Source organism: Prionailurus viverrinus, chromosome C1 (assembly GCF_022837055.1).
Source record: "Prionailurus viverrinus isolate Anna chromosome C1, UM_Priviv_1.0, whole genome shotgun sequence".
NCBI classification, from domain to species: Eukaryota; Metazoa; Chordata; class Mammalia; order Carnivora; family Felidae; genus Prionailurus; species Prionailurus viverrinus.
In genome coordinates this window covers 126,383,508-126,400,145 of record NC_062568.1, presented here as the reverse complement: position 1 = coordinate 126,400,145, position 16,638 = coordinate 126,383,508, and positions in this window count along the sequence as shown.

Below are 16,638 nucleotides of genomic sequence, written 5' to 3'. Positions count from 1 at the left end.
CCCTCTGCCGGCTTCTCTCTCTCCCCAAGTTCACCTCTCCATGCCATGTACCTGCTGAATTCTGTGGTTCAGGTTTTGCAGATTGTTGTGTTAATCCTCCAATCAGTTCTAGGTGTGTAGGATGGTTTAGATGTTGGTCTGGCTATATTTCATGGATGCGAGACACACACAAAACTTCCATGCTGTTCTGCCATCTTGGCTCCCTCAAATACAGCCAATTTCATTTGTAAATCAGAAAAATATCTTTTGCTAGAAAAAGTAGAAGGAATTCCATTAGGACCTATTAACAGCTCAGAAGTCTCAGAAGCTGGGGTCACACGATAAAAATTCTAATAAAAAACTGAGAACTTCAGCTTCAGGGAAGAACTACTCAATAATAATTTTTCAGATTGTATTGACATGTGAATATACTGTCCTCTTCCACTCTATACTTTAGAGTCTACCCAGTCTAGAAAAAACATGTCTCACTCATCAATTTTATGCCAGAGAAAGAAAACAATAATGAAAACAACTCATTTTATAATACTTCAATTCAGCTTTATCAAAACTGATACCATTCAGAATTCTGAGCAATTATGACTCGTTCTAGAAATATCGCTGCATAACGACCTATCACAAACATAACAGCGTAAAATAATACACATTTATTTTCTCACTGTTTCAGTGGTTCAAAAGCCTAGGCACAACTTAACTGGATCCTCTGTTCAGGGTCTCACATCAAGGGGGCAAATAGACTTCATTCTCATCTGATTGGGGAAGGTTCCACTTCCAAATTCATCTAACTGTTAGAAGAATTCATTTCTTTTGGCTATATGACTGAGGGACCAGGCTTCTTACTGTCTGCGGATGGAAACCCATTCTCAGATCTAGAGGCAGTTGCAGCTCCCGACCACGTAGCCCTCTTCACAGGTATGAAGAGGTTCACAACGTGGTTGTTTCACAACGTGGTTGTTTCCTTCCTCAAGCCCAGAGGGAGAATTTCCTGTTTACTAATCTACTAAAATGGAATTTCACATTAACATAATGTAATCTCGGGAAACACATCTTAACACCTGTCGCAATATAAAGTAACCTAAGCAGGCAGTGTGAAATCCCATCACTTCTTCCATATTCTACTTTCTACAAGCAAAACAGAAGTCTGTCCCACTCAAGGGGATGAGATTATACAGGGTTTAACACCAGAAGGTGGAGCTCATGAAGCTACCACAGAATTCCCGCTACCACACCTGTCTAATGTTCCATCAATTTCTTCTGGATAGGTCAAAGGCACACCCTGTTTTGGTTGAATTTTTAATATTTGCTTATAATTGCAGTAGTAGAAAGATCATATTCCAACTTACATAAACTCTGAAATTTCTTAATAAGAATTTACCCCATTTGATCACAGTGTATTTTCACAAACAATAAAACCAAAGGGTGAAGTCCTTTATCTATAAGGAAATGTATTTAGCAAAGTTATTTTAGTTTTCACTTTCAAATTTTAACGTAGGGTCAGTCCCTCCATTGGCTAATTTTGTATGTATGGAAACACAATGAAGACAGAATTTTTGCAATGGGATGCCCTCTTACATTGGAAATATTTGTCATTTATCTAATTCCCTTGATTTAGTTGCCCTAGAGATCTAATTCTTTTCAGTGATTTCTTCTATCTTAGAAGGTAGAGCTACCCACAGAGGTGCCATTTTGTCTTCCTAATTTCCCTCGTATCCCCTTAATCTCTCTAGCCACATTAGTTTCTCAATTGAGGATTGGAAACAGGACTCAGATGGGGCACCAGAGATTTTAGTGTAAGGTTTGTACATTCTTTGCTAATGTATTTAACTATCATCTTTTCTAATGCCAAAGTTGTGAAATTGGTTGTAGTAATCAAGAATGGGGTCTGTCCCCAATCTCCATAACCCCCATAAGATTCAGTCATTTTATCTATTAATGACAGAGCAAAATGAGCACACACACCCTTCTTCCTACCCTTGTAAGATCCTCATCGGCTTGGCAAACATTTCACTTGAACTATGCTTGCTGCTTTTCTTTTATTCCCATTGCCTGAATGGCCTGGACAAAAATTTCTCAGGGATGAATGGCTAAAGTGGTTCTCCATGGTCTAGTCTAATTATCCCAAAATTGTGACCATAATCCTGGTACAATGCTATCTAAAAATTTTCATCCCAGGCATCCAGCTTTAGGCCTGTAAACAAAATCTTACAGAAGGGCTCCTTTGTCCTGGTACCCCAATTTGTGACTTTATCATCATATGTTGGAAAGGCTGTCTTTCCTCCACTGAATTACTTTTGCACTTTTGTCAAAAATTACTCGGACATATCTGAGTCTCTTTCTGGTTCTCTCTTTTTTTCTGCTGGTTTATGTATTCTACCAATATCATAGAGTGTTAATTGTTGTAGCTATATAATAAGTCTTACAACCAGGTCGATCAATTCTCCCACTTTCTTCTTGTTTTTTCAAATTGTTTTAGCTACATTAGTTGCCTTGATTTTCAATATACATTTAGAATAATCTTGTACATATCTGAAAAATGTCTAGCTTGAATTATAATAAGATTTAAATTAAGCCTATGTAATCAATTGAAGGTTTGGCAACTTTGCTATGTTGATGCTTCAATCCATGAACACAGTATATCCCTTCTTTTTTTTAATTTTTCTTTGATTTCTTTTATCAGTGTTATGTACCTTTCAGCTTACAAATCCTGCATATACTGATAGATTTACACACCTATGCATTTCATTTTTTAAGAATGTTAAATGGTATTGTATTTTTAATTCCAGTATCTATGTGTTCATTGCTAGTATATAGGAATACAGTTGATTTATGCATGTTAATCTAATATACTTCAACTTTACTGAATTAATTTATTATAGGATTTTTATTTTTGTAGATTCTTTTGGAATTTCTATGTGGACAATCATTTTATCTGTTAAGGACAATTTTATTTCTTCCTTTTCAATATGTGCCTCCTTGTGTCTGTCTTTGCTTCTCTTCTTATAAGGTAACAGTCTTACTGTATCAGGATCCACCTTAATCTAGGATGAATTTATCTTACCTTGGTTGCCGCTACAAAGACCGTATTTACAAATAAGGGAATATCCTGAAGTTCTAAGTAAACATGGATTTTATGCAACAGTTGTAGACATACCGCCTCCCCCCTCAAAAAAAGCTCGCTTTGTCTATCCAAAGTAATATGAAAAGGGAAGTATAGCAAGGTAGAAAACATTGCTACAATGCAACCAAATCCTTGTGCCCTATATTCATTGACATAATGAAAGCCCGAGTAAGGAACAAGGGTAAACTTCTACGCTTATGAGTTTGTAACAGGCTCCCCATTATCCCTATGGAAAGAGTGTCAGAGAAGACCAGCTGGGGAACTGGACATTTTAATCTTCACTGGCTGGAAATAAATTGTTTCCTGCACCCCCACCCCACCTGTGTTGTCAAGGGAAGCCCATGGGAAGCCTGAATTTCTACTTCCAACTGGCAGTAAAGAGGCTCCCATCTACCTCCACTGGGGTGGTGTCCAAGGCCTAGAGGAGAGTGAACATTTTCACCATTGCCCAGCAGTAATGAGATCACCGCTTTGTGATATCAGTGGAGACTGAGCAGGAGGGGATCTTGATTTTCTGCCCCAATCCCTGTAACAAGGTTGCCCCCTTGGTGATCTGCTTTCTTCTTTTTAAATCTCCTTATATTTGTTTTAGGTAAAATGTATAGGGTTTTTTCAGTTGTGCTTAGTGGAAGTAATAGGAGAAAGTAGCTCTTCTCTATCTTCCCAGTAACACACAAGTCATTCGAAATTTTGAACTCCAGAGCAGTTTTAGAAAACTCTGCCGTTTAACCTCCTTCCTAAATTTCCTCAAGAAATTTTTAGGGGAGACATAGTAAAACAAAAAAAAAAAAACAAAAAAAAAAACAAGTAAAACAAAATAAAAAATATAGTGGACTGAATCCAGCACTCCATTCAGACGTTTAGCACAGTTGGTCTTGCAGAGCATAGTTCCAGCCCAGGTGCATAATACTCCCCACCAGTCAATGGAGATTAATTTCTCAGATTGTTGGAGAGGTCAGCTCATATAGCATTCAGTTGTCTGTGCTCCTTCCTTCTTAGAAGTCCAGCCCTCCAACATGAGGTTAAGGGCAGGGAGAGTAGTCCAGGCTGTTACATCTAGATTGTTCCAAATACTTACATAGGAACCCCTGAGAGGGTTTGTTTTCTTCTAGTCCAGAGTTTTAGATTTCTGAAGTTTCTTTATAAAAAGCAGTGACTTTTTTGTTATTTATACTGAGTTTATCTGAGTCTGAAAGGGTAGCTGCCATTCAGCAGTATCACAAAGCCCTCTGACAGACAAACACTCAAGTTACCCTTTATGTGTGAAAGTCCTAATTTCTCTCTCATGATATTGTTCTTTGTCTCTGACAGAAACTCTTCCTAAAGTCTTCTTTGGGTATTTAGGCAGAGGAAAATAAACCAGGGATATTCCGATCTTAAATTACAGATCACTTCATTTGCAAAATATGTTTTTGTGATGCTTAATTTTATATGTCAATTTGACTAGATCATAGGTGCCCAGATATCTGGTTAAGCATTATTTCTGGGTGTATGTGTAAAGATATTTCTATAAGAGATTAGTATTTGAATAGGCAGTAGACTGAGTAAAGCAGATTGCCTTCCCCAATATGGATTGACCTCTTTCAAACTGTTGAGAGTATGAATAGAACAAGAAGGCAGGGAAGAGAGAATTCTTTCTCTTTGACAGACTGCATGAGCTGAAACACTGATGTCTTGGCCTTGGAGTAGGACTTAATGCCATCTAAAGTCCTGTTTCTCAAACCTTTGGACTTGGACTAGAACTGATGCCATTAGTTCTTCTGAGTATCTTCCTATTGGTTCTATTTCCCTGGAGAACCCTGACGAATACAGTTTTCATTATAATGCCATTATGTGGGGTCAAGTGGGAGACAGTAGCTTTCTAAGGGTAGCTTTCATTGAGATTATTATAAACTGAATGTCCCCTTTCTAAATTCATATGTTGAAATCTCAGCCCCCAATGTGCATTTGGAGATAGAACCGTTGACAGGCAACTAAGGAGTGAAGTCATGAAAATGAGGTCTTCATGATGGGACTACTGTCCTTATAAGAAGAGATGTCAGGAAGCTTCACCATGTAAGGGCACAGTGAGAAGGCAGAAAACAAGAAAGAGGGCCCTCACCAGAAACCAACCATGGTGTCATCTTGATCTTAGACTTCCTGCCTCGAGAACTGTGAGGTGGTAAATTTCAGTTGTTTATGTCCCACAGTCTATGGTTTTTTGCTGTGGCAGCTACAGCTAAATAATACAGAGACTTTTGCTTGCCAGGCTCTTTCTAGTTCTCTGGATGCTTTCACTATTCTTGCTGAAAGAGTATAAACCATCCTACAATATAGCCTGTTTTATCTCCTTGTTTTATTGTCTTACCTCTCATGAATCTGATTCCCTTTCCTTGATATCTGAGTAATCTTTCCAATTTCTCCTGAATTAATTACTGTAAGTATTTTAGGCCTTTGCTTTTTGTCTGGACAATGAATTACCTTTCTGGTCAATATTTCCTAATCTCCATCCTCCTTTGCCTCTTCTTATGCAAAGTATCAGTACTAGGTTTAGGACTTAAACGCGTAGAAGGGCCAGCCCACATGAAGCAAATGAGATAAAAGCAAAACAATGTGGAGTGCTAGCAAATTAGAGAATGTGTGCCGCCATTGAAAAGCTGCAGTTGGCACTTACATTTTGTCAGATCCTCTAAATTTTCAAAAGAATACAGAAACTAAAGTTTTTAAAGGTTAGCAACTAATTAAAAATATTTTTAAAAAGATGTATGTGGGTCAACATCATTCAGGCCAAACACCATAGGTTTCAGGGCCAGATTTTGGCTCTCTGGCCCCCAATTGAGGACTTCTACTATAATCTCTTTAACGATTTCTCCCAGGGGCCCAAGAGGTTAGTATGCAAATAGTTTCTCCTGGTGGCTCATATTAATATCCCTTAGATGGCTTTGGAGATCGGGCCAATTTAAGTCATGCTTTTGGTGGAATCATGGCTTATGTCCTTTTTCAGCTCTGTCTGGCAAGTATCCCCCCCCCCACCCCACCCCACCCCCCCCCCGGCTCAAAGAATCACTGCCCAGCTGACTGCTGGCAGTAGAGCAGCACTCCTCCAAAGAACAGGACACCAGGACACCAGATAACTGCCCAAATCACTCTGTCCTGAGGATGAGTCTGTCTATATTGAATAGTTTATGATGCCCCAAGCTGGCATATAGCTCTGCAGCAGCAGCCAAGTGCGTCTGTCACGCAGAATCTGCAGACATCAATACTATTGTTATCTTAGGCACCAGGATTTTATTTTCCTCAATACTTTATTTACTTCATTGAACAATATTGAATTTTCTTCTGCCTGAGTTAGGCTCTGAGACTAAATCATCAGCAGGTGCTTTAAATCGTTCTCTTGATGATTGCTTGCTTCTATTTCTGGTATCGTTTTCTCCCTGAAGTACTGGGTTGGATTTTCAATTTTGGTGGTCAGACCTGTGTTTCTCTTCACTGCAGAGGTTTAAGCAAGTCTCTGAGGCATGTCTTACTGTTTTATTCCTTGTTTCTAGTGTCCAGGTTGGGCAGCAGCCTGTGGGAGCTGCCGCCTGTTTCACAGAGTTTCAGAACAATGTGAAAGAACTTGATAGTGTGGTAAAAGAAGGAAGAAAAAAATCAGTTTAACCATACTCCAGAAGAAAAAGAGTCATGCTCAGTTTTCTTTGTCTTCCAAGATTTTCTTTGTCCAGATTCATGATATAATCATTGTATTTCCTTTAGTTAACATACTTTCTCTCTTTTACTGTTATTGAAATAGACAATTTTTTAGAACATTCTATTTATTTTTTAATTTTTTTAATCTTTATTTTTGAGAAAGAGAGAGACAGAGTGTGAGTGGGGGAGGAACAGAGAGAGAGGGAGACACAGAATCCAAAACAGGCTCCAGGCTCCAGACTCCAAGCTGTCAGCACACAGCCCAACGCAGGGCTTGAACTCACAAACCACAAGATCATGACCTGAGCTGAAGTCAGACACGCAACCAACTAAGCCACCCAGGCGCCACTCTATTTATTTATTTTGAGAGAGAGAGAGAGAGCAAGCACACACACACGGACAGGGGAGGGGCAGAGACAGAGGGAGAGAGAGAATTCCAAGCAGGCTCCACTCTGTCAGCACAGAGCCCAACACAGGGCTTGAACTCATGAACCAGGAGATCATGACCTGAGCCAAAATCAAGAGTCAGATGCTCAACTGACTGAGGCACCCAGGTGACCCTGAGATGGACAATTTTTATACACCCTTTGGGTCTCATTTACTCACAGATACTTACTTTCCTAGGTTTCTAATCAAAGTGAGAAGCCCTGCCGTAAATTACCTCATGTCCCTACATTTTGCCTATCACAAGATTACTTACTTATTATCAATATTATCAATTTTTCATGTTGCTAAGATATGGCATAACTTTAAGGTCTCAAAGGCGAGGAGATTATATCAGTCAGTCTCATTCACTGTATCCCCAAGAGAAAAAATAAGTAATGTATGTTTCAGCTGAATCTATTACATGTTCATATAACCTTATTCATACTCAATTTTTAATTTCACACAGTTTATTAACATTCAGCTTCTGTTTGCCAACCATTATTTTGTAGTCGCACAGAGCAAAACAGCCCACTTGACTTTCCAAATGCAGTACCTGTTGGTCATCTTTACTCTATTTGCATGCTTTTCTTCTCATATCTAAAATATAAGGTCGAGAATTTAGTTAAACGATCAGTAGTTTAATATTGGTTGATACACTCTAAGGACGAAATCCCTTGTTTTCTTTTTTTTTTTTTTTAATGTTTACTTATTTTTCAGACACACACACACACACACACACACACACACACACACACACACACACACAATGTGAGTGGGAGGAGGGGCAGAGAGAGAAGGAGACATAGAATCCGAAGCAGGATCCAGGCTCTGAGCTGTCAGCACAGAGCCAGCAGTGGGGCTTGAGCCCACGAACTGTGAGATCATGACCTGAGTTGAAGTCAGATGCTTACCCAACTCAGCCATCCAGGCACCCCCAAATCCCTTGTTTTCTATATTGTGAATGTGTGATCCATAAATTTTAAGTTCCTAGGAATTCTGTCAAAATTTCTTTTGTCCAAGAACATAGAATTAATAGTTTCTACTTATGAGTCTTTCATCTATTTGATAAATCAAACAAAACCAAATATTTATTTAATCCTTCATTTTAGTTTACTAAGGCTGTGCCACAAAGTGAGTGGGGAAAAATAACAGAAATGTATTGTCTCACAGCTCTGGGGGATAAAAGTCCAAAATGCAGGTGGTGGTTCCTTCTGGAAGCTATGGGGGAAGGGTCTGTTCAGGCCTCCTCCTGCCTTGGCTTATTAATAGATGGCTGTCTTCTCCTGTGTCTCTTCACATTGTCTTTCCTCTGTTTTTGTCTATCTCTGTGTTCAAGTTTCTCCTTTTTAGAAGGACATCAGTGATACTAGATTAAAGCTCCCCCTAACAGCTTTATTCAACTTAACTACCTCTATAAAGACGTTATCTCCAAATAAGATCACATTCTTATGAAGTGGGGGTTAGAAGTCCAACATATGAATTTTTGGTGGGTATGATTCAATCTGGAATATACCTATTATATAATTAGAACTAATTCTTATACTCTAGGGAATATGCATTTTATACTTTTGTGGGGTAGACCAAGCCAACACTCATTAAGGAGAAGTATATGATACAAAGACTATGTAACCAGAGCTGAAATTGTGTGGAAAGTATGTCTATACTGTAGGAGTGCAAAAATAAAAATAAATAAAAGTAGCAATGTGCACTGGAGTGATCACAAAACATCTGAGACTCTGATAAAAATAAAGGCTTAGTCAAAAGAAAAAGCTGGACTTTAATAAAATAGAACTTAGATTAAGTGTAAGAAACGGAAAATAGCATATAAAGTAGGAGGTAGGGGTGAGAGCATAGAGGTATGAGTGAGTAAAAATGCTCATAATTCATGTCACAGTGAGAGGATGAGCTGGTTCAACATGTTGAGGAAAAATAGAAAAGAAGGTTAAGGTGGAAAATGAAGGATGGGCTAAATGTATTTGTATTTGAAATCTTGGGAGCAGAGTTTACAATTGATCAGGTCATGAAATAGGTAATGACTGAAAGGTTTTGAGCAGGAGATTGACAATGATGTGGTAGAATGCAGAAATCTTCATAATCTTTTACTCTTCCCCATACTTGTGTACTTTGTAATGTGACTTTTCAGGTCTGTCCATTAGGAGGTGAAGACTATTTTCTCTTTGCAATGAATCTGCTGGTCTGTGACTTACTTTAACAGGGGGCCTAACACCGGAGCAGTTTTGACCCTGGCCTCAAATTAATGGTTGTGTATACTTTCTGTCTCTTTACTTCTTCCTGTCCCTCTGTCTCTGTCTCTCTCTGTGATCACCAGTTAAAGAAGCCTGGTGTAGCCTGCTAGAGGATAGGACACCATGTGAGAGAAGCCCACCACAGACAAGGTCATTTGTGATCACGAGCCCTCAAAAGACCATTCACTTGTCTGCAGACATGTGAATGACCCCAAGCAAGCAAGGCCAGCCTAGCCAGATCTAGCAGGCTGGCAAATCGTCCCATCTAAGCCATAGACTCATAAGCAATAATAAACACTTAATAATTAGGGTGCCCGGGTGGCTCAATCAGTTGGAGGTCTGACTTCGGCTCAGGTCATGATCTCATGGTTCATGGGTTTGAGCCCCAAGTAGGGCTCTGTGCTGACAGCTCAGAGCCTGGAGCCTGCTTTGGATTCTGTGTCTCCCTCTTTCTCTGCCCCGCCCACACTCACGCTCTGTCTCTCTCTCAAAAATAATAAATAAACATTAAAAAAAACAATAATTAAACCATTAAGTTATGCAATTGTTAGACAGTATTATTGTAGTAGAAATTCAAACTGAGACATTTGAGTAATTAAAGAAAGATGAACCTGGCAGCAATTGTAGTATGGATTAGCTTATTTGTGTGAGTATATAGAAAGTAGAGGCAGGCAATTAGAATAAAGAGTAAAAGTTGGAAATTGATCTAAGAAGGAGCTAGACTAGGATACTAATATAGTAAGGGTGTCATGAAAAACATTTTGAGGAGAAAAATGGCAAACTTTGTGAATTAAAAAAATGAGAGGGAAGAATTAAGGAATTTTATTTGACTTTCTGCCAAATACTTAGATAAACTTTTGCCATTCCCTTTAAAAATAGTTCTAAAGTGATTTTCTATGACTCAAAGGAGAACTTGCCTTAAGCTATTTCTTTCATCAGCTTGTCAAAATACACCGAGTCATTTTGGGGTTCTAAGAATGGGAAATTAAGACACATTCTATAAAATATATGGCCACTGTTTAACGTTTCACAAAAAGAAAGTCTGTTGGGAATGATTGGTTTAAAATATAAACACCAAAGATATCCTGCATCTTGGGAGAGCAGTTTGGCTTTTTGTTATGGTAAGAGCTAAGAGACTGCATGAGAAAATTGAGGTCTTTCCCTTAGTAAGATTTCCACATGCTCCAGTTCCAGAGCATGTCAAAGATAAAGCAAGATTAAACAGTTTGCTGCCCAGCTGCCAAAGTCATAATGCTTCTTTATGCTTGTCTTCTAATCTACATCTTTGTTTCAAAGGATGTGAGATTCTAAGAGGAAGAAATCTTTTAAAACAAGCATAGGAAGCAAACCCCTATATATAACAACAATGAAGACATGAATTACTTGTTTTTAATGGTTCATGGTAGTAGTAAGTGAAGATAAAATTTTGAATATTTGATATTTTTATGGTCATGAATATATATCAAGGATAGACGAATGACAATGTTCGTTTATTCAAAACTTCTCATCAGATGATTATTTAACTTTATTTTTTATAGGTCTATATTAATGTAGGCAATGTAACCTTTCCTTCCCTGAATTTCCTTAGAAAATTATATTTTGCTCATAAAGAACTCCTCTCAGACAAAGCATTCATTAAGAGACAAGACATTAAGTTTAGGTAAAAATTAGTGAGTGGAGAGGAAAAGATAAAGTGGAAATGTCTCCCTTTGGTTCTTTAGTTCCTGGGATTCTTTGAAAATCTACATCTGTACATCAGCTTTCCTTTTTTCCACCTAAGCGTTGCTCAATGACAACAACGTGGAGACCTCAGGAATCCTAGTGCTTCAGATGATAATGCAAATGACGCATACACATGTGCATCACTGTGAAGGATTCTTGCTGAGAAGCCTTAAAATCCTTAGTAACAGATGCCAGTGTACAATATGAATCCAGCACTGAGTCTGCCTCCATGTGCCCTAGTTGAATGAAGTCACTGGAATTAGCTTGAAGATCTTCCGTTTTTAACGTATGGTGTTTATTTCATAATTCATCTTTCTTTTTTGTTACGAATGACAACTTTATGTGGAAATTACTAATTGCCATGCCTTTTGTTGAAGACAGAACCAGAGTATCTGTGCAGATTTTCCCCAATATATGATGATTAAAAAGAAGAAACACAGAACAGAAGCTACATTTATCTCCAACATAGGAAAGATCATCTATGTCATTTGATGCTTTCTATACTTTTCAAATTTTAATTTAGAAATAAATTAGGAACATCTCACGTCATTAAATCTTCTAACGCTGAATTAAATAACCTTATCATTCAATCTACAAATGTACTATTACCTTTTTAAAAAATCAATTCCCTAACTGTATTCATTTAGATTTTTTCCATCTTTCCAATGGTACCGGATACAGTATTGCAGTGACCATGCCTTTAGGCAAAATCTTGATACATGTAACAGGATCATGACATTTAACTTCTATGGTAATATCAAGTCACAGTGTACCTAGACATGCGAGAACAAAGTGAACCACTGTGGCCAGAGCTCAGCCGTCTTGGTCTCCCTGTGCTCAGGTCTTGCAGAATGTGGCTCTTTAATGTAAACTTATCCAAAGATGAGTGTAAAAACAATAGGGAAGCATCCCAGATGGTCTTGCTCAACAATTTAAGGTGTTTGACCTTTATAGTCTTGACCAGTATTTTCAAGAGTAAATAATTTATCAGCTTATTGGATACAACTGATATTTTCTGAGATGAAATATAATACCATAAAATGGAATATTACAAATCAGGGTGGATCAATATGAGTATGCAAGATGTTATTTCAGTTTTATGTGAGGTGCTTGTGGATAAAAGAAAGAGAGAGAGAGAGAAGAGAGAGGTTGTAAATGTATTTTTCATGTGTAGTAAAACAAAAGAGAAAGACAATGCTGTATTTGATGGAAAGCCACTGAGGAATTTTGTAAATGAGAGTAATCTGTCTGCATTTGTACTTCTTATAAAGAAGTTTTTTTTTCTCAGTACAGAAGTTAGATTTTGGGGATAATGATGGCTGGAAATAGGAAATTATATAGCAAGCTACTAAATTTTGTGGTGAAAAAAATCACTACCCAAACTTAGGCAGTGGTAACGAAGATGAAAGGGATCCACAGGTGTGAATGATATTTAGGAAGGAGAATTAACAGAAATAGATCACTGACCAGCAGAACAGCAAGCAATTCATGATGACTCTGAATGTTTTTGGCCCAGGTGACTATGTGAACAGAGATGTCATTAACTGAGATTAGGAGCACAGGAAAGGGAGCCAGTTTTGACAAAAAGCTGTCATTTCTGTGAAAATACACATTGGATTTGATGAATAGTCCATTCTTTATGGTATGAAAAGTTTCAATATGACGCAGAGGATGAGTTCAGCTGTGCTGGACTGAAGAGTAAATGGTGGATAAGAAAGTGGAAGCAGTGTTTATAATCCACCTATAAAAAGTTCCACCTCGAAATGCAGGCAACAGAGAGCATATAGATATGATTTCTTCCTTCGTGTATTTACATATTTAAATATATATTGAGTGCCTACAATGTCCTAATCTTTTTACAGCTAGATGGTATTTTTTCATATAAATTATATATAATTATTTCCCAGACTTCCCATGTATTTGGTTATTCCTTATGCCCCAATTTTTACTTATGAAAATTTCAACATCAGAAGACACAGCTATATAATAAGTTTTAGCAGTTGATATCTCTATAAATGTATGTGTTCTGTAGTTGATAATGTATATGAACTGTTCTTTATATAGGAGATGGGTACTTGCTTGTAGTGTTGTAAGCACATATTGTTGAAGCAATCACAAGTTATTTTCATATGTACTCTGCAATAGTATATGAGATACGAGAGGAGATACAAAGCCAATTGATAGGGTTGGGCCAGATATCATTTATTTCACTGGGATCCATCAGCTCTTCAGATTTTATAAATATAACTTTTCTTTTCTCTGATTTTATAATATATGTTCTTAAAGGCTAGCCAAATATAGTTTAGATGTATCCGGTGAATGGCTCTAGAATATCTTTAAATGGTAAACTATAGTAATTTCTTCTTTCAAATTGTTTTATACTTGTCCCTTCCTTTTAAGTCATGCAGGTATTTTTACTGTAATCTAAATCTGTATTATTGCCCACTTAAATTTCAGGAACTGCCTTATGGCACTTGTTCCTATTGTCTGACTCAACTTCTAGATCCATCCAGCATAGAATGATCTGAAATATGACTTTTATTATGACTTTACCTTACTCAACAACCAGCATTCATTCTTTATTATCTACTGCATAATATCCAGACTCTTTTGTATGAATTTCAAGTCTTTATAACCCTACCCTAAATATAGGACTTGGCATTGAACCATTCCACTGGGATTTTATCAGACTCCTTGTCTCTTCATGTTTCACACTCACATGTGCCTCTGGAATTCTCTCCATGAAGTGGTCTTCCTTCTCTCACTCACCCACACCCATCTGGACTCCACAAACATTTTGTAGACCTACCATCTTTCTCATGAAGCACACTTACAAATTAACATTTATTATTCCTTCAGTTCTCCACACATCTGTAGAGTCAGAACCTTGATAATAAACTGTTATTTTAGATGTGGTGTTTTATTTCTTTTATTAAACTGTAAATGAGGATACAGTGTAGACCCATTATGACATAATTATTTTGTAAAGTTGATGGTAGAAACCTAGCCTCATCATGGTGCTAAATCATATACTTGCTCATTGATCAATTAATAATTAGATGATTATCAAGATTTCTGGTATCAGTATTCCATGGTTCAAAACCACTTGACTGTATCTTTAGAAAATACCTACTTAAAAAATTTACCCCCTTACCCATACTTAGCTATCTCCCTCCTACCTTGTCATGTTCCTCCTTCCCTCTCCCACTCTCTTCCTGCAGTGGGGGTTGAAAGGCCAGGAGTGATGGATGGCAGGGTCTGGGAAGTTGGGAAGTCCCCTGCACAGAGGGAAAAAAAAAATCTGATGAGACTTTCAACTATTTCACCAAAAATATAAAATAAAATATTAACTTACCTAGTCATATTGATTTTCTACTTTTAGTTAAATACTTAATACCTTTAGGGTTTTTGTTGTTGTTATCAGTGGTTTTCTTTTTCCACTCATTTTTCTCAGTAGTGATGGAAAAATCTCTATAGCTATGTGGAAATAACTAGGTAATAATTTATCTAACATGTGTACTTCTTTCTATATAGCTAAATTTTATTCACATAAAAATACAATTCAAGATTTTTTTTATTAGCATGAAATTGTCAAATTGGTTTCCATACATCACCCAGTACTCATCCCAACAGGTGCCCTCCTCAGTGCCCATCACCCATCCTCCCTTCCCTCCCACCCCCCATCAACCCTCAGTTTATTCTCAGTTTTTAAGAGTCTCTTATACTTTGGCTCCCTCCCTCTCCAGCTTTTTTTTTTCCTTCCCCTCCCCCATGGTCTTCTGCTAAGTTTCTCAGGATCCACATAAGAGTAAAAACGTATCGTATCTGTCTTCCTCTGTATGACTTATTTCACTTGGCATAACACTCTCCAGTTCCATCCACATTGCTACAAAAGACCATATTTCATTCTTTCTCATTGCCATGTAGTATTCCATTGTGTAGATAAACCACAATTTCTTTATCCAAGATTTTTAAAATACATTTTACCTTACAGAATATTAGCTATGATAACTGTTACTCAGTAATTTCATTTTCCTGAAATAGATAAGATGCCAAAACTCATATTTTCAAAGAATTGGTTACACAGACCTTTCTACCATGTTGATGTGGGGACCTGCAAATCTGTCTCTTTCTTAGGGGACTTGTTCATTTTATTTAATTCAGTCTGGCCATTCCAGTGTTGAACATAGAAGTGTATGCCACTTCAGGGGAAAATTTCTTTGTGTGTTTCCCTCAGTGAGCCAAAAAATAACATTTTATTTATACCAGAGACCCTAAGTGATGGCAAATTAAGGTAGTAGACTCTTTAGCTTACTTTGTGCCCTTGGTTGTCACTAGAATAAGATCTGCTACTAGGACATATGGTTTTTATCTTCCAAATGTTTCCATTATGGAAAAAAGCCTACTTCTTTATTTCTTTGTAGACATATATAGGTAATTTAAAAATGGGAATGTATTCAGTATATTTGTGTAACTTCCTGTAAATAGTATTATAGGTAGAAATGCCATCATCGGATAATTATAAAATAAGTCCTGGTTTTGTAACATAAAACATTTCTGAAGTTATCTCAACTTATATTTTTAGAAAGAAACAGTTAACAGTGGTTCTGTAGCTCTTTTCTACCTCTGTTTTGATACTGACCAATCTCCTTATATAGACCATGGATTTACTAGAGAGAAAATAAATGAGGAATCTGGAAGAGTTGCTATGTGCCAGTTACTGAACCCGGAATCTTCTAGCAGGATATACTTCTGCAAGGTTTTCAATTGTAAATAATCCTGCCATCTCTGGATCTCTGGGCAGCAGCTACACAAAGAATTATTAGTTATATGACCATTATACCAATACGAGATTAGAAGTGGGTAAAATTTGAGAGACTCTAAAGCCTACTAAACTCATCCTTCTGGAGAGCAAAACATATAGTGGTAAAAGAGGATTTGAGAAGCTGTGTCTGATGAATGTGCAGTTCCTGGGTCTTTACAAGGCTTATGCTGCTTCTCCTATTTTGTTTCCTTTGTGACTCATTTGTAAAAAGCTTGGATTTCATGGCATCCTACTTGGCAATCTGGGCCTCTGTGATCATGCAATTTGTATAATGTTTTTTTTTAAAATTTTTAAATTAAATCTTTATGAAAGTTCTGCAGTGTAAGTGCATATGCTAATGGTTATGTTTTAGAAAGGAACTTACACTAGGGTGGTGATAGTAACTGTAGGAAATCTAGAGCAGTAGCAACAATCCATTTAGCTGATGGTGTGCTAGGCCCTTAATTAATTCACTTATTTCATAGTTGCTCAGCATACAGAGGACTGTGCTTCTGGATATTTCTCTTTCATGGACCCCATCTAAGCCCTTGAGAGATCAGCTAGAAATATGTTCTCATGGTCTTATAATTGGTATGATTTGCGCAAGTAGTATTCTTTAACTATGATCTCTTAGGAATATTGTCTTTCCACTCCAA